Source organism: Lynx canadensis, chromosome C2 (genome assembly GCF_007474595.2).
Source record: "Lynx canadensis isolate LIC74 chromosome C2, mLynCan4.pri.v2, whole genome shotgun sequence".
NCBI lineage: Eukaryota > Metazoa > Chordata > Mammalia > Carnivora > Felidae > Lynx > Lynx canadensis.
Window position 1 is genome coordinate 97,695,451 of NC_044311.2, and position 22,077 is coordinate 97,717,527.

Here is a 22,077-nt window from a genome sequence, read left to right on the forward strand (position 1 = left end):
TATATACACAAATATATGTATATACCCACAATGTAAATTTCTGCTAGTGGAATTTTACTGTACATTAAAAAATTTGAGAGTTTTTCTAAATTGCTCTCCAAAATTTTTACACTGTTTACTTACTCACCCACCATGTATGATATCTGTTTCCTATGTGCTCACCAACCTTGAATGTTATCTAGTTAAAAAAAAAAAACTTATGTATATTCATTTTTGAAAGACAGAGGGAGACAGAGCACAAGCAGGGGTGGGGCGGAGAGAGAGGGGGACACAGAATCTGCAGCAGGCTCCAGGCTTTAAGCTGCCAGCACAGAGCCCAATGCGGGGCTCAAACTCACAAACGGTGAGATCATGACCTGAGCCAAAGCAGGATGCTCAACCGACTGAGCCACCCAGGTGCCCCTGAATGTTATCCAGTTTTAAGAAGTTTGTCAATCTGATAAAGGAAAATGTGTGTATATAAGATTGAACATACTTTCATATGTTTCTTGGACATTTATATTTTTTTTCTATGAACCATGTTTTAATATCCTTTGACTGCTTTTTTCTTCTTCAATTTTCTTATGTTTCTTGGGTTAGGTTTTCTTCTGGAACATACTCTTCAGATATATTTTTTCATGCTACATATTCTTTCTCTGTACTATTCTTACGCATTTGTTTCATTTAATATGCAATATACAGACCACTATATAGTCCTCAATATATATGTTTAAAAATAGTGTGGGTATACACCCTTTGATGCTCTTCCCACCCTCTGTGAATCCAAACATGTTGATTTATCTTCTGAGCTTTTGTTTAAGGCCATCCCTTTTCATCCTTTTTTAGAGTATGAGGACAAATCAGGTGAAAATTATTGGGTTTTGATATTACAATTATACTTTGTCTTAGCTTGTGATATCATACACAGGTTGGCTTATTAACATAAATTTACTTCTCATGGTTCTGGAAGCTGAAAGTCTGAGATCATAGTGCCAGCGTGGTCAGGTTCTGTGAGAACCCTCTTCTGGGTTCCAAGCAGCTGACATTTCATTGTACCCTCACATGTGGGAAGAACAAGGTAGCTCTCTGGCCTCAACTTAAAATAGCAATGATCCCATTCATGAGGGCTTCACTCTCACGACCTAATGACCTTCCAAAGGCCCCACCTTCTAATACCATCATACTGAGGGTTAGTATTTCAGCATATGAACTTGGAGGAGACACAAACATTCAGTCCATAAAAGACTAGAACTGACAAATGGAGACTCTGTTTGTGCCTGTTCATGTGGCTTTTCCCTCCAGCCACCTCTTTCCTCAGACTAGTCTGTATTATTTATTTTTCTCTTTTGTTTTACATTCTACTAAGTGCCTATTTATTAGTAAAGGTAGTTAGCTTTGGGAAATTATTATGGTTTTGTCTTCCTTTTCCTATTTTTTTCCCAGTAAAGAAAAAACATAATGGTAACCCTTGACCATTTACCTTTCCCACCAAAGGAAGTTTGAAGGGTTTTCTAGTGTTCTTTCTCTCTCTCCCTCTCTTTTTAATTCCTGTACTCCCACCTAAAGATTTTCACACTTCTCTTAAATGTTCTCCAAACTGGGGGGCTATCAGTAAAGTTCTGTTTAGGATTTTGTCCACTCAGTTTTTAAAAACTATTTCTGATGTAACAGAATGTTGCAAATTAGGAGGTGTGTTAGTTGTCTATCTTTCTTTGGCCACAACTTTTCTATAGTTATGGAAGGAAGTTGTGTTCCATCATTTTATTAATTATTGCTGGCAATTATTTTCTTTGGGGGGACTGAGAAAAGTTCTGTCAGAAGCCTCCAAATTAATTTTATTTTATTTTGAAAATACTAAAATACACAATGTATGTTATGTGTGTTCTCATTTCTAAAAAAAGATTTATTATGAAAAATCTCAGATTTACACATATATAATAAATCCTTATGTGTACATCTCATAGCTTCAATAATTATCAATAAGAGGCTGATAAACCATATCCACCCCCAGTTATTTTGAAGCAAATCCAGATGTCATAAAATTTCATTCATAACAATGTTAGTATTTCAGAGGCATCAGAGTGACTCAGTCCTTTAAGTGTCCGACTTGATTTCAGCTCAGGTCATGATCTCATAGTTCATGAGTTCAAGCCCTGCATAGGGCTCTGTGCTGACCGTGTGGAGCCTGCTTGGGATTCTGTCTCCGTCTCTTTCTGCCCCTCCCCTGCTTTCTCTCTCTCTCTCTCTCTCTCTCTCTCTCTCAATAAATAACAATAAACAAAAAAGTTAGTATTTCAGATATAGTTTTTAAAGTTTTTTCTTGGTCCCAAAAAGAAGTTTCTAGAGAAATTCTTTTGTTGGCTTTGTTTACATTAGATTACCACCCCAATTCATCTACAGCCTATTTTATGAATTTGTCTAATCAGAAAACACAGAAAGTAGAAGAAGAGAGGGCATTTTTAGTTTCAAATTGCTTGCCTCCTTTAGACTGGTCTGTTGTATTTTGTCATTAAAGTATGTGTATGAATCAGTTCATTTTAGTAAATATTTGTAGAGGTTTTACTGTGAATCATGGGGCTTCCTAGGTACTGCAGTTATTATGGTGAACGAAAATAGTGCTCTCACGGAGGTTATAGTCTAGTGTTTAATTCTGAGAGGTGACTCTAAATTCAAAGTGTCTGTTGATCAAAGAATGTTTCTCAGTGTCTTTTTGTTTGTTTGTTTCTGTTTAATTTTTGTTTTTTTTTATTTGAGGTTTAAAACATTTCTCATTAAAACATTGGTGTAAGCAGCTTGTCAAGGAGTCTGGTGAAACCCAACCAAACAGGACAGGACAAAACAAACCAGCTCTTCATTGTCTGGCATCACTTGTCACTTTATAAAGTTGCAGTTGCTTCTAAAAGCCTGTGGAAACAACTCTGATGAAAACCTTACTGGCTGTTCTAATGACATCACATCTTGTAGCTCTTTTATGAAGGGCCAAACATGCAAGGGGAACAGAGAAGTTTAGCTAGAGCTATGTTTATTTACTTGCTGTGTGATGAGTCTCAGATGCCCTATATGCTATTGCAGGTAGAAATCATTGCTTATTATTTTAATGTAAGTTTGATTAGAATGTGACTAATTACATGAGAGAGTTATACAAGAAACATAAAACAGCTTTTCTAGATCTGCTAATTAAGATAAGCAGTATGAGGTAAAAAGAAGGTATGGTGTGTGCACAGATAAAAGAAACATACTGTTTCATTGCTGTATGATAGGTTGATAAAGTTATTTTGGACCGAATTGCCAATAAATATCTTCAAGGATAGTTCATGGTATAAATTAATGGTTTAAAAGGGATACAGGAGTGCTGATACATAGGGGCACTTGTACCCCAATGTTTATAGCAGCACTCTCAACAATAGCCAAATTATGGAAAGAGCCTAAATGTCCATCAACTGATGAATGGATAAAGAAATTGTGGTTTATATACAAAATGGAGTACTACGTGGCAATGAGAAAGAATGAAATATGGCCTTTTGTAGCAACATGGATGGAACTGGAGAGTGTGATTCTAAGTGAAATAAGCCATACAGAGAAAGACAGACACCATATGGTTTCACTCTTATGTGGATCCTGAGAAACTTAACAGGAACCCATGGGGGAGGGGAAGAAAAAAAAAAAAGAGGTTAGAGTGGGAGAGAGCCAAAGCATAAGAGACTCTTAAAAACTGAGAACAAACTGAGGGTTGATGGGGGTGGGAGGGAGGGGAGGGTGGGTGATGGGTATTGAGGAGGGCACCTTTTGGGATGAGCACTGGGTGTTGTATGGAAACCAATTTGACAATGAATTTCATTTATTGAAAAAATAATTAATTAATTAATGTTTTAAGATGGCAATCTTCATTGTAGTAGGCCAAGAAAAAAAGCAATAATAAGTTGGCATGGAGAGGTATGAATTGAACTACCTATTGAAGAAGTATGTTCTCACTGTTTCCCCAGGATTTCTTTTATATTAAAGATTTAAAAAGTTTGAATTGTGTACTATTGCATTTGTATTATTACCTACTTATAATGCTTCAACAAATATATGTTGAGTAAATGCTGTTACAGGCACTGTGCTGCAATATGAGATACAATGTGATAAAATGAAGCATGGCTCCTGTATCTCACAACATAATTGAGATAGATATGTATATTTACACACATGTACACACATACACATATAAATATTAAATAATCAAAAAATATATTAGTATTTACTTCACATAATGCTACTAAGTTGTGGTTAGTTTTGTAATAGCAAGAAATACCTAGATCATTGGGATTCATATTTCAATGACTTTTTCCAAAAAAAAAAAAAATGCTTGAAGTTTGTGCTTTATGCCTAAAGTTTTTTTGTGTGCCTAAAGATTCTTTTTCCTCTTATATTTCAGTTATAAATTGAATCATTGCTTTGATCCATGAAGGTTACAGAGACTTCTTATTTTGTAGGATGTTTTTATGCACTAATATTTTCCATTATTACTGGAAGATGCCTCAGTTGCCTGGAATTTATGCCACCAAGGGAAAACAGTGAAGAGTGAGTTAAAGCATTAAATAGTTGGGTTAATTATGTTCTGCCAGAGTAGCATTACTATTCTTTAAATAAGAAAAAAAATTAAGTTAGAAAAATTTTAACAAGTTAAAATTAACCAGCGACTATATAAAGGAAAGTAATTTCAGCAGGGTTATTTATGCCCTCAATCAAAGTTTAAAACCAAACCAAACATACAAACAAATCTAAAAAGGTGTGTATGTGACATCTTTTTATTTTTTGAAGATGATTCTTTCCATCCTTTGTTCTTTGATCTCTACATGAGCAGAAGCACATAGAGTGGCAATGGGGCCAAGGGTGCTAGATGTCTTGGCACTCATTAGTTATGGCAATTAGCACCATTTAGATTGATATATTTCCAAAGTGAAAGCATGACTTGGAGCAGACAAAAAATGATGATGGCATTTGTGAAGGTGGAATGACATTGACCAACAAGAAACAAAAGAAATAAAGCACATTTAAAAGTCTTGGAATATTTGAAAAATTGATTACATGATAAGACTGTTTCAACATAAGTACAATTCCCCAAGGACTTATTAATGCTTTGGTAGCATTAAAGTAAAATTAAAAGACACCAGGGCAGTCCACTTTAATAGCTTGCTGGCTTGAACCCCAATACATAATGTTCTTGTAATAGTTTATGGGTGACTGCAGTAAATTGGTAGTGAATGTTTTCCATTTTTTGGCTCTTCATATCAGATCTGCTCTTAGAGAACATTTTGTTCTGAGAATATTATGAAGGCAATTGATCTAGTTTAGAAGTTGCTTGACAATTTTAGTACAGTGTTAACTTTTCTCCCTTCTAGATTGTGTGATTTTTGTCCTTTGAGCTGAGGTCAAATTATAGTTTGAACCTTAGCTGTTTAGTCACTTACGACTAAATACTTTGTAAGTACTGCCACAAAAAAAGAAAAATCTAATTTTTTCCCAATGCTTTAGTTACCTATCTGTCTTTTAGATAGCAGTTTAAATCTGTCCTTCTTCTTGACAGAGAAAACAATTTGAGATGGATTAATTTTGAACCTAGATAGTTTGTTGATGAATCACTAATGATCATATTCAAGGGTTGTATTAGAAATAAAAAGAGACTTATGATTCACCAAAAGAAATTACTGTATTTTAAACAAAATGAAGGCTGAGAATTGTCTGGGATTTAGTGTGCGGAATTCTCTAATATGGGGTGCCCCGAGGCACTTAATGCATGTCCAATCTGTTTTTTAGTTTTTAAGCAGCAAATATTCATGATGTACATACAATAAAAACAAGTTACAGACTTAATAGAAATTGAAATGGTCTCAATGTTAACATTAGACCCATGGAAAATTAGACGATATCTGAGTACCTTATTCGTTCTTTTAGTCTTCAGTGTGCCTAGGAACATTTGTTTCATATAAAAGTTATATTGAAAAATTAATGGACTGAGGGCGGAAAGGGAATTTGAAGAAATGTGAAATAAAGTCTGGTTATATACTGAATGCAGGTGGAAGATGTTTGAGGAACATTTATGAAACAAAGTGTAGTCTCTTCCTACTTCGGTCCAGGCTTCCAAAAGCGACAGGAGAGTCCCTGTGGTTATAGAAAACTGCAAAAAAAATTCTGGTTGGACAGAAAGCTCTGAAGAGGTGGCACTGAAGCAGTAGAAGGAAAAACTGAGTAAATAAAAGAAAAATGCAGGGAGGAGCTAGAAATAATTAGAGAAGAAATAAAATGCCTCAACAAAAATAAGAACAACAAAAATTCCGGAGATGTCAATGCAGAGCAGTCCAGCTGACAAAAAAGGATTTTAAAATTGTGTGTTCAAGAAGCAGAGATGTTTGGAAATGAAGTATTCGATTTTTCCTGTAAGAGTTGACAGGCGAGGCATTACTGGGCAACACTACACCACATTAGGATTAGTTGCTCTTTTGCAAATGTACTTGGAAGTAAAGTCCTGAAAGCCACATGTCTTCAGCCACCTGAAGCACCCAGGGTCTTAGGTAATATACTGCCTGTTGTGGTTTATGGCGTATACCAGAAAGACAAATGATATTTTCAATTTGGTATGTGTGTGAGCATGGTCATGCTGCATCTATGGAGTACCAAAAATAATACCAATCAGAGTCAATCAACATAGTCAATTTAGCCTCAGTGTTTTAAAAATCCTTCAAAGTGTTTTGTTAAATCCCATGAAAGTGGTTTTGGTGGCAGAGGTTTCAGATCTTTACGAATGATAATGAATTCGAAGACACATAATGAGAAACACTATAGTGAGGTCTAGACAGATTTAGATAAATTAATGACCTGACTAGATGATGGCAGCCACAGTCTTTAACTTTGAGTAAAAGAATCTTAAAAGCAGCTCAGCAAAGAAATATTTTCTTTTTCTCCTTTTTCTTTTAAAAACAGTTAATTGTCTTTTTTGAGAGTAATAGAGAAAAGATGAAATGTAGAGACTTCATTGTACTGTACTCATTATATTCTCTCTCCTGCCTAACACATAAATCTAGTTTGCTCCCTTACATTTATTCATCTCTTTCTTTAAATGAACATATATTACACATATGTACTTTTTCTATATGGAAATATATTTCATAATCTTCTATTTATGCTTATATAGTAAATCTTTTAGAACATTTGCTGAAATATTTGTTTGGGGTGGATTGATTTTACATCAAATAGTTCTATTACAAATGAAGGCTTTCCTTCTATTAAATGTTACCTTCTTTTAATACCATAATGAGGCAGAACATTATTGTTACAGTTTAACTTTGTGTGGTTGGATGTCCTATAAGTTGTAGAACTCTAAACTAATTTAAATTTTTGGCAGGCTGTTAGATTGAGTAAAGGACAAGAAGCAGTCATGGACAACAGGTTTTTTTATCTCTTAGTTATTTCTATAACTCGTACTTTAGCAGACGATTTTTATCTTGTGACAAAAGTCAGCTTTATATTATGTGTGCTATTTGATTCTTCCTTCATATATTTGGAATACCATTTTTAATTTATGGTATTTTTAGAAGAAATCTTTAACTGTTCTTTTCCTGGATAATAACTTGCATGAGTAAAACGAACTTCATGTTTGAACTTTTGGTATAATTCTGATTTCTCATTGAAGTCAGGCTTAAACCTATGAAGTCTAGCAGCAACAACAAAAGCAACCTTACTGAAAAAGCATTATTATGTTGTAACATAATAATGTCTAACATCTTACTGTAAAGATGGGGACAGTATATATTTTTATGTATATCATATATGCACACACAGTTTATTAAAATCTGTATTTATGTCATACTACAAATATTACCAAATGAAGTTTCTGTGTAATGAAGCTGCTCTTTTCAATGATATCCTATATTGTGAAAAGTTTTTAAAATTTTCGTATAATGAATGCAAACATGAATCCTTTCAAAAATAACCATATTTGCCTGTGTCCTGCTATACACACTGAGGAGGTCTGAAAGAAGGACAATACCATCATTCTGTTGCAGTGTCAACACGAAGTTCTACTTTTACTATTTAGTTTCCTCTCCTCCATACCCCAAAAATCACCATCCTTTAAAAAAGTATATTCTTACAATTAGAATGGTCGTATCATTGTTAAACTAAGTATTACGTTAAAATATTTCACACATTTCTATGGAGAATGTTGTCCTTGTCCTCATTTAAAAAAACAAACAAAAAACTGAGAAGAGGCATCTTAAACATGGCTAGACTTTCAGATCAACATAAATATGCAATTTACACATCAGTCTAAGGATTTAGGAATTGATTTCAGTTTGAACCTTTTTTTTCTGAACAGTGGCAGTATTTTGGCCTTTAAGACACAGTATTCAAAATAGTTTGAATAAAAAGTAAGAGAAATTTATCCTGGAGATTAGAATATTTTCACATAATAATTCAGGTGATCTCCTTTTTTAAAAACCTAATTTATGGAAAGGTAAGATTTGCAAAAAGAGATAAATTAAGGAACAGTGGCTTGTTATATGGAATTATGGCTTGCAAAATATTTTAAAAGTATAATTTCTTTATAAAATTTGATTTGCGCTTTATAACATAAAAAAGAATTCCATGTTCTAAAACTCATATTTTTTAAACAAATGCAACCATCTATTAGGTAATGCAACTTTATGCATCTAAATGAGTATTATTCTTTGTAAAGTAGTCACCTTGAGAGATATTTCTTCATTTAAATAGTAGAGCCATTGCTCTAAACATCCTAATGTGTTTGAATTGCCTTTATCTTTATTTTTTATTTTTTTTTAAGTTTATTTATGTTGAGAGACAGAACAAAGGAGGGGCAGAGAGAGAGAGGGAGAGAGAGAATCCCAGGCAGGCTCTGTGCTGTTATCGCATCTGATGTGGAACTCAAACTCACGAACAGTGAGATCATGACCTGAGCCCAAACCAAGAGTCAGGTTCTTAACTGACTGAGCCACCTAGGTGCCCCTGAATTGCCTTTAGAGGTAACAACATAAACTTTTGAATATTTTCACTGACCACTACTTTTAATTTGGTTTGATTTTTAGAAATAGTCAAGAGTAATTTAGAGCCATGTTTACTGAATAGAAACAAGTCTATTGCCATAGCAAAACCTGGCCTGTTCTGACTGGTACAGTTCTCTAAAATACCTTATCATTTCCTCACCTCCAACTCTGCAACACAATTGCATGCCCTTTGTCCCATCCACTCCATTCACACTACTCTTAGAATTCTAGGGGTATGGCCTGTCTGTTTTGCATGATCAATGAGGGCATTTTTTTTTTTTAATACAGAACTGACAAAACCATTTATCTTGTGTGGCTTTGTGCAGTCTCTAAAGGCAATTTCAAAAGAGATATAACTTACAGTGCTTTGAAAATGGTAGAATTATGGAATAAAGATACTACCTCCACTGCAACAGAGGATATTTAAGTCTTTGATTTTTGGGTATCTGATATGTAACTTCAGTACAATGCAGTAAATATGTACTGAGCATATATATTATGTAAAACACTGTAGTAGGCGCTGAGGCAAAATGCAGAGAATAAATAGAGAGGGGAATACTTTTCAACGGCTCTACTGCAAGACAGTGTTCTCTTGGAGTTACAAAGCACTACATAAATACAGGAGAGAGAGAGGGATTTGTTTTAACTGGGGCATGATGGATAAATTGAACATAGAAGGACACAGATGGAAACCTTGACGGGTGAGGATGGAAGAAAAGACATTCTAGGGAGAAGTAACTTGCTCAGTTGTAGAGCAGGGTTTATGTGTTTTACAAAAATGAAAATTTTACTTTTTTTTTTTTTTAAATTTATTTATTTGTTTCATCCTTCTGTGTGTGTGCCCTGTATGTTTTTCTTAGTAGTCTTGTCTGTGTCTTCCTCTTGCTGTGCCTCCTTCCTTTCATTTTTATCTTTTCCTTACCTTCCTTATCTTTTCCCCTCCTGTTTACATTTCCCCATCTTTTTACACAGAGACAACTGTTCTCCTGAGGTTAATATATATGCTTTCAGTTCATAATTTTACTATCTTATATTTTAAATTTTCCTGTGTGTCCCCATGAAATTGGTGTAGTTTTGAATATTAACAAAAGTTATACATACATCATACCTTACTATAATGCTGTGGTTTCCAATGTAGGTACCAAGGTGCTCCCAGAGTGCCACAGTGAACCTACTCGTGTGTTGTGGGGTATTTTCAATTTTCAAGAGAAACGTGGCAATATTCCACATTTTTCAAACATTAGGTCAGTCACCAACTTGAAGTAGTTCACAATTTCAACATTTTAATTTCAACATTTAATTTAATAATATTTTAATTATTAATAAAATAAATTTAATTTAATCTCGATGGTGTCATGTGTTTGAGAAGCTGGTTTTTTTGTCAAGTGCTGTCATAGAAAGCAGGAACTGTGTGAAAATTGATATAGAACAGGGAGAAAAGGTGGCCACATCCATTCTGATTCCAAGGCTTGAGAAGTTGTGCAATGCTCAACAGGTACACACATCCCAATAATAACTAAGGATGGTTATGTAAGCGCTGAATTAACATAATATTTTTCTTTTAATCTGTGTTTATTATTTTTTGTATGACCACTAAGTGGCTGGGACATAAATACTTATTGAGTTGCTTAGAACTAAACTACAAAATAAATGGTTCTGTTAGGTATATTTTTAGGCTAAGTTTGCTGTGAAAACATTACTAAGACACTAAGGACTCTGTTAAAAAATAAGAATGAGACATTGAAGGTTCTTGTGAACTGAGAAATATTGAGTCATTCTACAGCATATTTTGGTTTCACTTAACATTATCTTTATGATTATCTATGTTGGTACTTACAGACCCAAGGCATTTTAGCTGCTGTATATAGTCCTGTGCATTATTCCATTGTGTGACTGAGCCACAATTTATCCATTTCCTACTGAAACACATTTAAAAGTTTCTTCTCTTCCCTTCCCTTCCCTCCCTTCATTCCCTCACCTTCACTCATTTCTTTATTTCCTTCCTTCCTTCTTTCTTCCTTTCTTCTTTCCTTCCTTTTTTTTCTTTCTTCTTTTTTATGTTACAGTCATTGTCACAGTAAATATCCTTGTAAATATCTCCTTGTATAAATGTGAGATAACTTCTGTATTTGAATTGCTGGTTTAGAGAATATACATTTTTTAACTTTACAAGGTAAAGGTAAGGGTGTGAGAAATTGGTCTCCAGATTTTTCTGAGTTCTCCTTTCTTCATACCTTTTCCAATTAGCGATATTGATAGACTTTTAAACTTTTGATAAGAAGATACGGTAGTGTATCCATTTGTTACTTTAATTTAATCGTTTTATAAAGCTGAGCTTCTCTTCATATTCTTATTGGCCAAACATGTTTTGCTTTCTCTGATTTCTCCATTTGTATTCTCTCAGCAGTTTTTAAAATTATAATGCTTTTGTTTTGTTTTGTTTTTCTTTTTTTTTAAATTTTTTTTTTTTTCAACGTTTATTTATTTTTGGGACAGAGAGAAACAGAGCATGAACGGGGGAGGGGCAGAGAGAGAGGGAGACACAGAATCGGAAACAGGCTCCAGGCTCTGAGCCATCAGCCCAGAGCCTGACGCGGGGCTCGAACTCACGGACCGCGAGATCGTGACCTGGTTGAAGTCGGACGCCTAACCGACTGCGCCACCCAGGCGCCCCTTGTTTTGTTTTTCATGATTTGTTGATGCTTGTTATATATTTGGATAGGAATGCTTTATTGGTTATATATGTTGCAAATAACTTCTCTTAGTCTATTGCATATCTTTTATTTATGTTTATAATGTTTGGAGTTTTTTTTGTTAGTTTATATTTGAGAAACGATGTTTTTTTTTCTCAGTTAATCTCTGAATATGGTAATATGGTGTGTATCAATATATTTTCTGTTTTTATTGAGGTAAAATTGGTATATAAGATTATATAAGTTTAAGGTGTACAACATTATAACTTGGTATTTGTATATACTCCAAAGTGATCACCATGATAAATCTAGTTACTACCAATCACCATGAAATTGAACCCCTTCACCCATTTTGCCCAACCCCTTCCCCTCTGGTCGCCACCAGTCTATTCTCTGTATTTATGAATTTTTTTTGTTTTGTTTTTTTATATTCTGAATATAAGTGAAATCATATCGTATTTGACTTTCTCTATCTGACTTATTTTACTTAGTATAATACCCTCCAGGCCTATCTGTGTTGTCATAAATGGCAAGATTTCCTTCTTTTTGATGGCTGGGTAGTATTCCATTGTGTATATATACCACACCTTCTTTATCCATTTATCCACTGATAGACACTTAAGTAGTGTCCATATCTTGGCTATTGTATATAATGGTGCAGTGAACATGGGAGTGCATATATTTTTTTGAATTAGTGTTTTTGTATTTGTATTTTCTGATGTTGAATAATTCTTACATTCCTGGGATAAATTTCCTATAATTATTATGTATTTATGTGTATATGTATAAAAATGCACATTCATTTTGCTTTATTTGGTTTGTTATTTCATTTAGAATTTTTGCATCTAAGTTCTTAAGTGAGATTGACTATACTTTTCCTTTCTTGTGTTCTCTTTTTTACTATCAATTATTGATCATAAAGTTACTCAGGTTTTCTATTTCTTATTGTATTGATTTTGTTATGTTGCACTTTTCTGGGAAATTGCCCATTTCATTTCAGTTTGTAAGTTGATTGTCCTTCAGTTGTTTAGTATATTCTCTCATAATATTTTAATGTTTCCTCTATCTTTAGAGATATATTCTCTTCATTCCTAGAGTTTCTAATCAGTGCCTCTTCCTGCTTAATATTTAATGATTAATAATATTTTGATCAGTATAGATTTTATTATTAGGTTGAATTTTGACAATTTCATATGGTTTAAAACAATACTTTATTGTCTTTTCAAGGAACCGGTTTTGGCTTTTTAAAGGACCTATTTTAGCTCTACTGTACTCTACTGTACATAAGTTCTATGTCATTAATTCTTGTTATATTCTTTATTATTTATTTCCTTCTTTATTTGGCTTTATTCTGCTATTATTTTTTAACTTGCTAAGTTAGATCCTTAACTAATTAATTTTAGAAATTTTTAACATGTAATATATGCACTTAAAGTCATAAATTTTCTACTAAGTACCACTTTAGCTGCATCCCACAGGTTTTGATATGTAGTGACTTCATTGTTGTTTAGTTTTAAATATTTAATATTTCCATTATGATTTTTTTGACTCATGGAATATTTATAAATGTGTTTTTTAGTTTCCAAATATATAAGGATTTTTAAATTGTCTTTTTGCCTTAATTCCTGATATTATTGTATTGTGGCCAGATAACATGCTTTGTAGGGTATGAATTCTTTGAGTTTGTTGAGACTTCTTTTATGGATCAGTTACTGTTGAATTTTATACATACTACACATAAGTTTGGCAAGAACATACAAGGCTCGAGGGGAAAAGTTTCTACACACCAGCTAGTTCAAAATTATTAATTATATTGTTTAAATCTTCTATATCTTTACTGATTTTTTTTTTTTTGGCTCATCTCTTGAAGTATCTTCTGCCTCGGGATTCAGTCTTTCACTTTGTTCACAGTTCTTTCGGAATTTCACCTTAGAATGCCTTTTTATCAGCATTCTATCTAAAATACCTGCTTCTTCACAAAAAGACACACACACACACACACACAACACACACACAAACACACAGAGAGAGAAGGAAGCAAACCATAAGCCATAAGACTCTTAACTATAGAGAACAAACTCAGGGTTGCTGGAGGGAGGTGGGCTAAATGGGTGATAGGCATTAAGGACACTTGGGGTGAACACTGGATGTTATATGTAAGTGATGAATCATTAAATTCTCCTGAAATCATTATTACACTGTATGTTATAACTTGGATTTAAATAAAAACTGGAAAAAAACACCTGCCTCTTCAGAACTTCTCTCTCTTTTCCCTCATCCTGCTTTTTCTTTATGGCATTTGTTAGTATGGGACATCGTATTTTATATTTTATGTTCATTGTCTCCCTTACTGGAAAATACACTTGCTGAAGACAGGAACAATGTTTTATTCACTATTGTTACCTTCTGGGTCGAAAATCATACTTGCCTCCAACAGGCATTTAATATATATTTGTTGACTGAATGAACAAAAGAATAGCTATTTCTGATATTACGGTGAGCTCCTTTTCAGTTGAAGGAGTTTGTTATGTGAGAGTTCTGTGGCTCCTTCCAAAGTGTTTTGGCATTCTCTTTTATCCCATGACCCTAGATCTGTGCCCATAAGAGTCTAAAGAAATCCAGATTGTTTTTGTGTTAATGTTTAAACTTGGATTTTATGTTCTAAAAGAATAGTGTAAATGCTGACTCCTAAGGTGCCTATGGAACATATCTGGGTTTCAAATATCTTTCATGTGACTTTATACCACCCAGAGCCCTAAGAAGAATTCAGGCATCTTTACTGCTTCTCCATGCTAGTCTATTTTTTTCTACACCTTATGGAGGGGGAATCCATTAATAAGCATGTTTCAATTGTTCCTCCTTGCCTCTCTTTGGATTTAGGTCTTGTCTGTTGCCCATGCTTTGGTGTTGATATTCCATATAACATCATAAATACCTGGGTATATGTGAATATGATGCTCTAGGGTCCAACAAGGCTTCAGCTCCACCCTTGGCTCTACCTTTGAGTTCTCTGTTCTTTTCTGACAATCAGAGATTTCCTTTTCTATCTTTCATTCTAACTTGGCTTAGTTTTTTAATTATCAAAATTATCCTAAATATCTGTGTATTTGAAGTGGAGAGATATAATCACTAGTAGAATATGACATATTTATTGCAATTAATAGCATTTCATACTAGCCTGACTACTTCTTATAGGTCCATTAGGCACTTTATGTGAATCTTTGTCATGTTTGTTTATAGCATGGTAATTCTTCAGTGGCTGACATACTTCTGTATTGTCATATCAATAATCATATGTGATTTTTTTCAAAGAAAATATCATTTAACAGTTAACATCATGCAGTGTGTATTTCTTTGTGTGTGTGTGTGTGTGTATGTGTGTGTATGTGTGTGTGTGTACATGATGGGAGGGAGAGGGAGAGAGAGGTCAGAGTTTAGGTGGGAAGAGAGACCATTATGAAGGAAGTGATAGCTGAGGAGAGGATGGGAGCTAGGGCGAGGATGGGGTGTGGGTGAGATTGCAGTAAGACAGCTTGTAGCTAAACAAGACAAATATTTGGCAAAGCTGCTTTAATTCTTTTCAGTGAGGCAGATGAACTTACAGAGTCAGATAAATGATCCTAATGCCAGTCTGCTCTCCCCTTCAACTTCTTGGACCCGATTTCTTTTCATATGTAGCTAAACTTGTCCTTTTGCTGTTACCTGAGTGAAGTTGAGAGGTTTGCACTTACGCTCAATTTTTGGTACTTTGTGATTTGTGCTGTGCTCATGTCTACAGAGAAAAATTGGTCCCTCAGAGTACAAAGTAACTGTCATCTTGATTGTATGTGAAGGCTTCTACTCTATCATGTGATATTAACAGGAACCCAGGATCAGCAAACCTGTGTTCTTTTGGAACTGCTTTTCTTCAGTATTTTCAATACATAGCAAGAACATAGGTAATAAAGGAGGTATTCATGTTTCACAAGTGAGACATGAGCACTCCATCCTCTTTTGTAAATATTGCAATGTTTTGCGATTCTCTTTCATATCTTTCAAAAGAGAAAGAATCTTCAGTTATTTCTTTAATGAATCACTTACTCTATGAAGATTTTGAGAAGTTATTTTGCAGACAGATTCAATAATCTTATCCCTATTGTGTAATTTAGTGGTAAGCTTTCCACATTCATCTTACCTGGGAAGGTCAAGCTTTTTATGACCTCAAAAAGTCGGATCCTTGTTTTGTACAGACAATTACCTAAATGTTCCCATTATTTAGAATGGATATTTCAACCATCTCAAGGTTTACTTTTGCTAGAATTCTCAAGTGTTTTCATTTATTGAATACTGAATACAATTGAAGCAGTTTTTATAATATTATCTAAAAATCTTATATTTTCTTATTTTATTTTAAAATTCATGGCTGTATGATGTGCGGATGTAACATAATGGCAAACTTTACATTTAAACGTTATAGCTGTAGTGTTTTTACAGTAGTCTGGTTGAAGCCAAAAAAATATTTTGACACCATAGGCTCTAGAGATTTATGTAGCCAGAAGAGAGAAAGCAGAATTGGATGTCAGAAAGGTGGATTATTGGTTATCACAGATAGAAGGGCTGATAGGTTAATGAAAGCTGATTGGCACGAGAATTTATTATAGCAAATGTAAAGTGGAGAATAGAAAATGATAGTGTTACTGATTAATAGTTTATCTCATGACAATGTGGATCAATGTGGATCATTTGGAATCTTTATGCACCAAATTTTAGTTTAATTGTGTAGCTATTTTGGTGTTGGGATACAATTTTGAGAAGCATAAAATGGATTTAAAATGTCTTTTAAGAATAGTTATCAATAAGAATCAAGTAAAGGGATATTTAGTTCTTTGGATATATGAAGGTATGTTCTAATGGAGAAATTTAGATGACCTAAAGGAATTTGAAGGAGAAACAATTCTTATGATAGATGTAATGAAAATGTAACTTGAAATAGCCTGACATTTTCAATAAAACACTGGCAGAGAAATCAGTAAACATCTTGAAGACAAAGGAATCATGAGCAATGAACAAAATGAGTTTATTACAAACAAATCATGTCTGACAAAATTAATAGTTGTTTAAAATAGAATTGCAAAATTAGCATGGATAAAGGGAATATATTTTTTAAACTTCAACCAAGTATTTACTGTGGCTTTTCAAAAATAATTTTAATGTTAGGATACAAATAATCTGATGTATTGGATATTTATGGAAAGACAATGAATCATATATAAGGCCAAAATGTAATGCCAAAAATACCCCCAAATTGATTGTGCGATCAGATGGCAATGACAAGGGTGACCTGAGGGGTTTAGGTCCCTTGACATTCGCATCATTCCCCCAGATAGTATTATAATTCATGTAAAATCAACATGCATATCTCACAAAAACAGCTTCTGACACAAGTCCTCATAGTACCCCTTCCAATTAAATTGTGTTGTTAAATCTCCTCTATGTAGAAATTCAGTAGGCTTTACTGGTGAATTTAGATCAGTGGTCAACAAATCTGTCCTACTGTTTATTTTTATTATTGAGGTATAATTGATATATAACAGTATATTAGTTTCAGGTATATAACATGATATGATATATGTATATATTGCAAAATGATCACCTCAAGAAGTCTAGTTAACACCCATCACCACACGTAGTTAACACCTTGTATGTGTGATGAGAATTTTTAAGATCTAATCTCTTAGCAACTTCCAGATGTGCAGTATAATATTTTAACTATAGTCACCATAATACACATTACATCCCCAGGACTTATTCATTTTATAACTGGAAGTTTGCACCTTTAAACCACCTTCACTCATTTCACATACAAACCAACCCACCCACCCAGCCCCACCCCGCCCCTCCTTCACACCCTGGCAACTACCAATCTGTTCTTTGTCTCTATGAGTTTAGTTTTTTTGTTTGTTTTTTTTGGGGGGGGGGGTTATTTATTTTATTTACTTTTTAAGTTTTTTTTAAATTCCAATTAGTTAACATATAGGGTAATATTAGTTTCAGGAGTAGAATTTAGTGATTCATCACTAACATATAACACCCAGTGCTCATCACAGGTGCCCTTAATACCCATCACCCATTTAACACATCCCGTCACCTACTTCCCCACCAGAAACCCTCAGTTTGTTCTCTGTAGCTAAGAGTCTGTTTTATGGTTTGTTTGCCTTTCCCTTTTTTCCCCCTATGTTTATCTGTTTCATTTCTTAAATTCCACATATATAAAATCCCATTAGATATAAATAAGATCATATGATATTTGTCTTTCTCTACTGACTTATTTCACGTATCTTATAATGCCCTCAAATAGCAAGATTTCCTTCTTTTTTTATGGCTGAACAATGTTCCATTCATTGTATATACATGCCACTTTTTTTTTAAAAATCCATTCATCCATCTATCAACTAATAGTCTTAGCTATTGTAAATAGTACTACACTGAACATTAGGGTGCAGATATCTTTTTGAGAGAGTAATTTTGTTTCCTTCATGATATACTCACAAGTGGAAATGCTGGATCATAGGGGAGTTCTATTTTTAAATTTTTGAGAAACCTCCATACTGTTTTCCATACTGGCTGTACCAATTTACATTCGCATCAACAGTGCACAAAGGTTTCTTTTTCTCCACATCCTCACCAACCCTTCTTGTTTCTTATCTTCTTGAAAATAGCCATTCTCACAGGTGTGAGGTGATTTGGTTTTCATTTGCATTTCCCTGATGATCCCAAAGTTTTTGTAAGTAAAGCTTTATTGATACAGGCATGTCATTTGTTTATGTATTTATTGCCTGTGGCTGCTTTCTTTCTTTTTTTTTTTAACGTTTTATTTATTTTTGAGACAGAGAGAGACAGAGCATGAACGGGGGAGGGGCAGAGAGAGAGGGAGACACAGAATCGGAAGCAGGCTCCAGGCTCTGAGCCATCAGCCCAGAGCCCGACGCGGGGCTCGAACTCACGGACCGTGAGATCGTGACCTGAGCTGAAGTCGGACGCTTAACCGACTGAGCCACCCAGGCGCTCCTCCTGTGGCTGCTTTCATGAGATGATGGCAGAGTTGAGTAATTGAGACAAAAACTGTATTACCTACAAAGCCAAAAACGTTTATCATTTGGCCTTTTACAGAAAGTTTGCTGATCCCTGGTTTAAATGAATGATTTTTTTTTAATCTTTAGAAGTATTTAGAATTTTTGTCAAATACGGGCATAGGTAGAATATTTGTACACTGAATGAGGGAGGCAGTGAATCTGTACATGTTATACTTAGGGTCTAGTCGTACCCTGCATCTTCCATCTTTCATGGGTATTGACTCATCCATTTTAGCAATAAACATCCAAAATGAGATATGTGACACTGTCACTGCCTTCATTCAGTTAAATTCAACTGTTCTTGACATTATAAATGTTGATGATGATATATCAGTAGGTTTAATGGGGGAATACAGAGGGAACTGTGGTTAAGAAGAGCAATGATGTTAGTCTTAAGAAAAGTTAGGTCTAATTCTATGATACTCTGTTTTGTTAAAACTCTCAAGTGTCATCAAATGTATCTTGGATCTTTCTCCTAAATGTAATTATGTTAGGGGCAGAGCATTCCTCAGTCTGGGATTTAACTTAAAAAAATCATATTGTTCACTGTAGGTAAAAATATTTACAGATTGAATATTAACTCCATAATTATTTTTGTATATATTTATTCATTCTTCAGATATTTGAGTGCTTACTGTATGCCAGGCATAATGCCAGGGGAAAGTGATTTGGCAGTGAATTACATGTAGCTAAATTGGTAGGATCCCTAATGTAGGAAGACACACAGTGAATGAGTTTTTAAATAAACAAAATGATTGCAGAGAGTGATAACCTATGAAGAAAATAAAACTGGATGGTGGAGGAAAGAGTGACTTGGGTCAGAAAATATGGATAACGGGATAAAGAATAATGGGGTGCCATTTGAGCTGAGACTGAATGATGAGAAGGGGAAGCCACCATGAAATGATCTGGGGGAAGAGCCTTAGAAGACCAAGTTCCAAAGCCCCAACCAAGTGTGGCTTGATAAAGGCATAGATAGAAGACAAGTGTGTCTGGATCCTAGTAAGAGTTTATGTGTGTCATGTTAATTTGAGATCCATGTTTGTGTCTGTGTGAGAGTGTTAGTGGGAACAGCGCATAAGGATAGCCTTCTGTATGTATGTCTTTATGATCAGATTTTCAAAACTGAAATGTGTCTGAGCTAAAATGAGAGTGATTGAACTGATCGTATTGGAATCAATTTTTTGTTGAGTCCAAGGGAAGACCATGGAGAGATGTGTGGATAAGAATAAGAAAAGAGAGAAAGCATTGAGATAGAGTTTTGGAGAAATTGGAGATTAGCATTCGTTGTTTGGCTCCCAGACCATGTGGATTTCAATTACATGAACACTCCTTAACATATTATAGGCCTCAATAAATGTTTGCCAAATCAATGTATACTGGTTTAAAATCTTATCTGATTGGATTGGAGGGTAAAATTTCTTTATTATTTGGAAGACAGAATACACAACGCAACCAGATTATGGAAGACTTTATAAACCAAACACATTGATAATTCTACATGATTGGGAATCATTACAGGAAATAAGGTAATGGCTAGATGATTTCCTAATATTTGTTTTATTATGGCATATAGGATGAGTTAGAGACAAAAGTTGCTGAAGATGTTATTTTATTTTGACCAGGTTTCATTCCCAGCCTGACTTGGCTGCTTCGGAATCAATTACTTCATAAAAATCCCTGGGTCTAATGAAGAAAAGCTGCCTCAGTTACCAAGGTTCTTTCTTGTTCTGCATTCTTGCATCTATATTCCTGTTAGCCTTGTGCTGTGCTTTTTTTTTCCTGTTTATCTGATCTTTAACCATTTTTAGGACTCTGAACATTCTGCCTTATTTTGCCCTTTTATATTTGTATCTCACTGGTACCTGCTTCATTGCATTTATGTGTAAGGAATAATTGAATAAAAATTAAATGGAACAAATTTTTAACTGAAAACTCTTCTGTACAAACTATAAAAATGGAATTTTTTTCTTTGTGTCTTTCTTTTCTTCTTTCCTTCCTTCCCTCCCCTCTCTCTCTCGCTCTCTCCCTTTCTTCCTCTCTTTCTCTCTTCCTTTATTCCTTTCTTACCACCCTTTGCTCTTTATGGGACTACACGAAATATTAAGGTTGGTGCACTGAAAGCAGATGAGACAAGTATGTCGCTATCTCTGGGAGCTCTCAATCCGTCAGTGAGAAGGATATGCCAAGGAAATGTTCATGTTGTTGCAGCTAACTTAGCCACTGGAGCATCTCGTAGGCCCTCACCTTTGGGAACTGTGATTATGACACTATGGGCCATTCATCCTGTTGTCTTGGTTGGCCTTTAGACTGTACAATCATTGAATTTTGTATCTCACTGGAACTTTTTCCAAAAAGGAAATGAAGGGTCAGATTTTATTGTAGGATTCCACATTTACTGACATAGTGACATTTTATTTTTTTCCATCTGGGCATTTAAGTGAACAGCAGTATATAATTGCCAGCTGCACACAGGTGGTGCCAGTTTTGTCAGCAACCTAGGAACAACTCCTCAAATGTTTATGTCTGGGAAAACCAGTATGAATGTGTCTTGCATGGTGGTGAAGACTATATTGTGTTAAATACACAACCACGCAAGAAAACCCATCAGCTCATGACACTGGAAACGTAATATTGTTTGCAGAAGTGCAGACTGAGTGGCCAGACTGTGAATGCATCCTGGTTCTGCCATTCAGTAGAGAGGCGATCTTTGGTGAATCACATAATCTCTCTATGCCTTAGTTTAAATGTCAGTAAAATGTGGAAAATGACATCTGGTATCTAGGTACCCACCACCTAGAGTTTTTGTCAGGTGTAAATAAGTAAATACACATAAAGTACTTAGAATAAAACCTCACTACAGGGAATGTTTATGTATGTGCAATTATCTGATAATTTTTAGAAGTAAAGGTGAACGTTAAATAGCTTTCTCTCTGACACTGCCTCCTCTAAGAGTTAAAAAAGTGTAAAAAAATTGTTGCCGCTTCTAGAATGTGGAATGATTTGAAAACAGTACTATTTTGTTTTAAAGCTCAAACTCTGGTAGTGCAATTATCCTAAAAGGAAACATACTTAACCTTTAACCAAGACTAAATTAAGCAGAGTTGTTTTTACACTCCCCTTTTAGAGGAAAGGAAACAAATCATAAGAAAGTACTTCACTATTAAAGATGTCTTCAAAAAGCAACTTTAAATATCCTTGTTCTGCCTGGGATCACTGTGTTGTCTGTACAATCTCCAGTGTGTTTGCATT

General features: G+C 34.5%; 1 protein-coding gene across 3 annotated transcripts in view; it reads left to right on the forward strand.

Annotated features, from left to right (window-relative positions):
* Window positions 1-22,077, forward strand: part of ZBTB20 (zinc finger and BTB domain containing 20) — a 769,186-nt gene that overhangs the window by 125,085 nt on the left and 622,024 nt on the right. Inside the window, exon 3 of one of the 3 annotated variants that reach the window (XM_032594753.1) lies at window positions 20,267-20,354. The exons of the other annotated variants lie outside the window; for them this stretch is intronic. The gene's annotated coding sequence lies outside the window, so the exon portion shown is untranslated. The remainder of the gene's footprint in view (window positions 1-20,266; window positions 20,355-22,077) is intronic. 3 annotated transcript variants of the gene reach the window in all.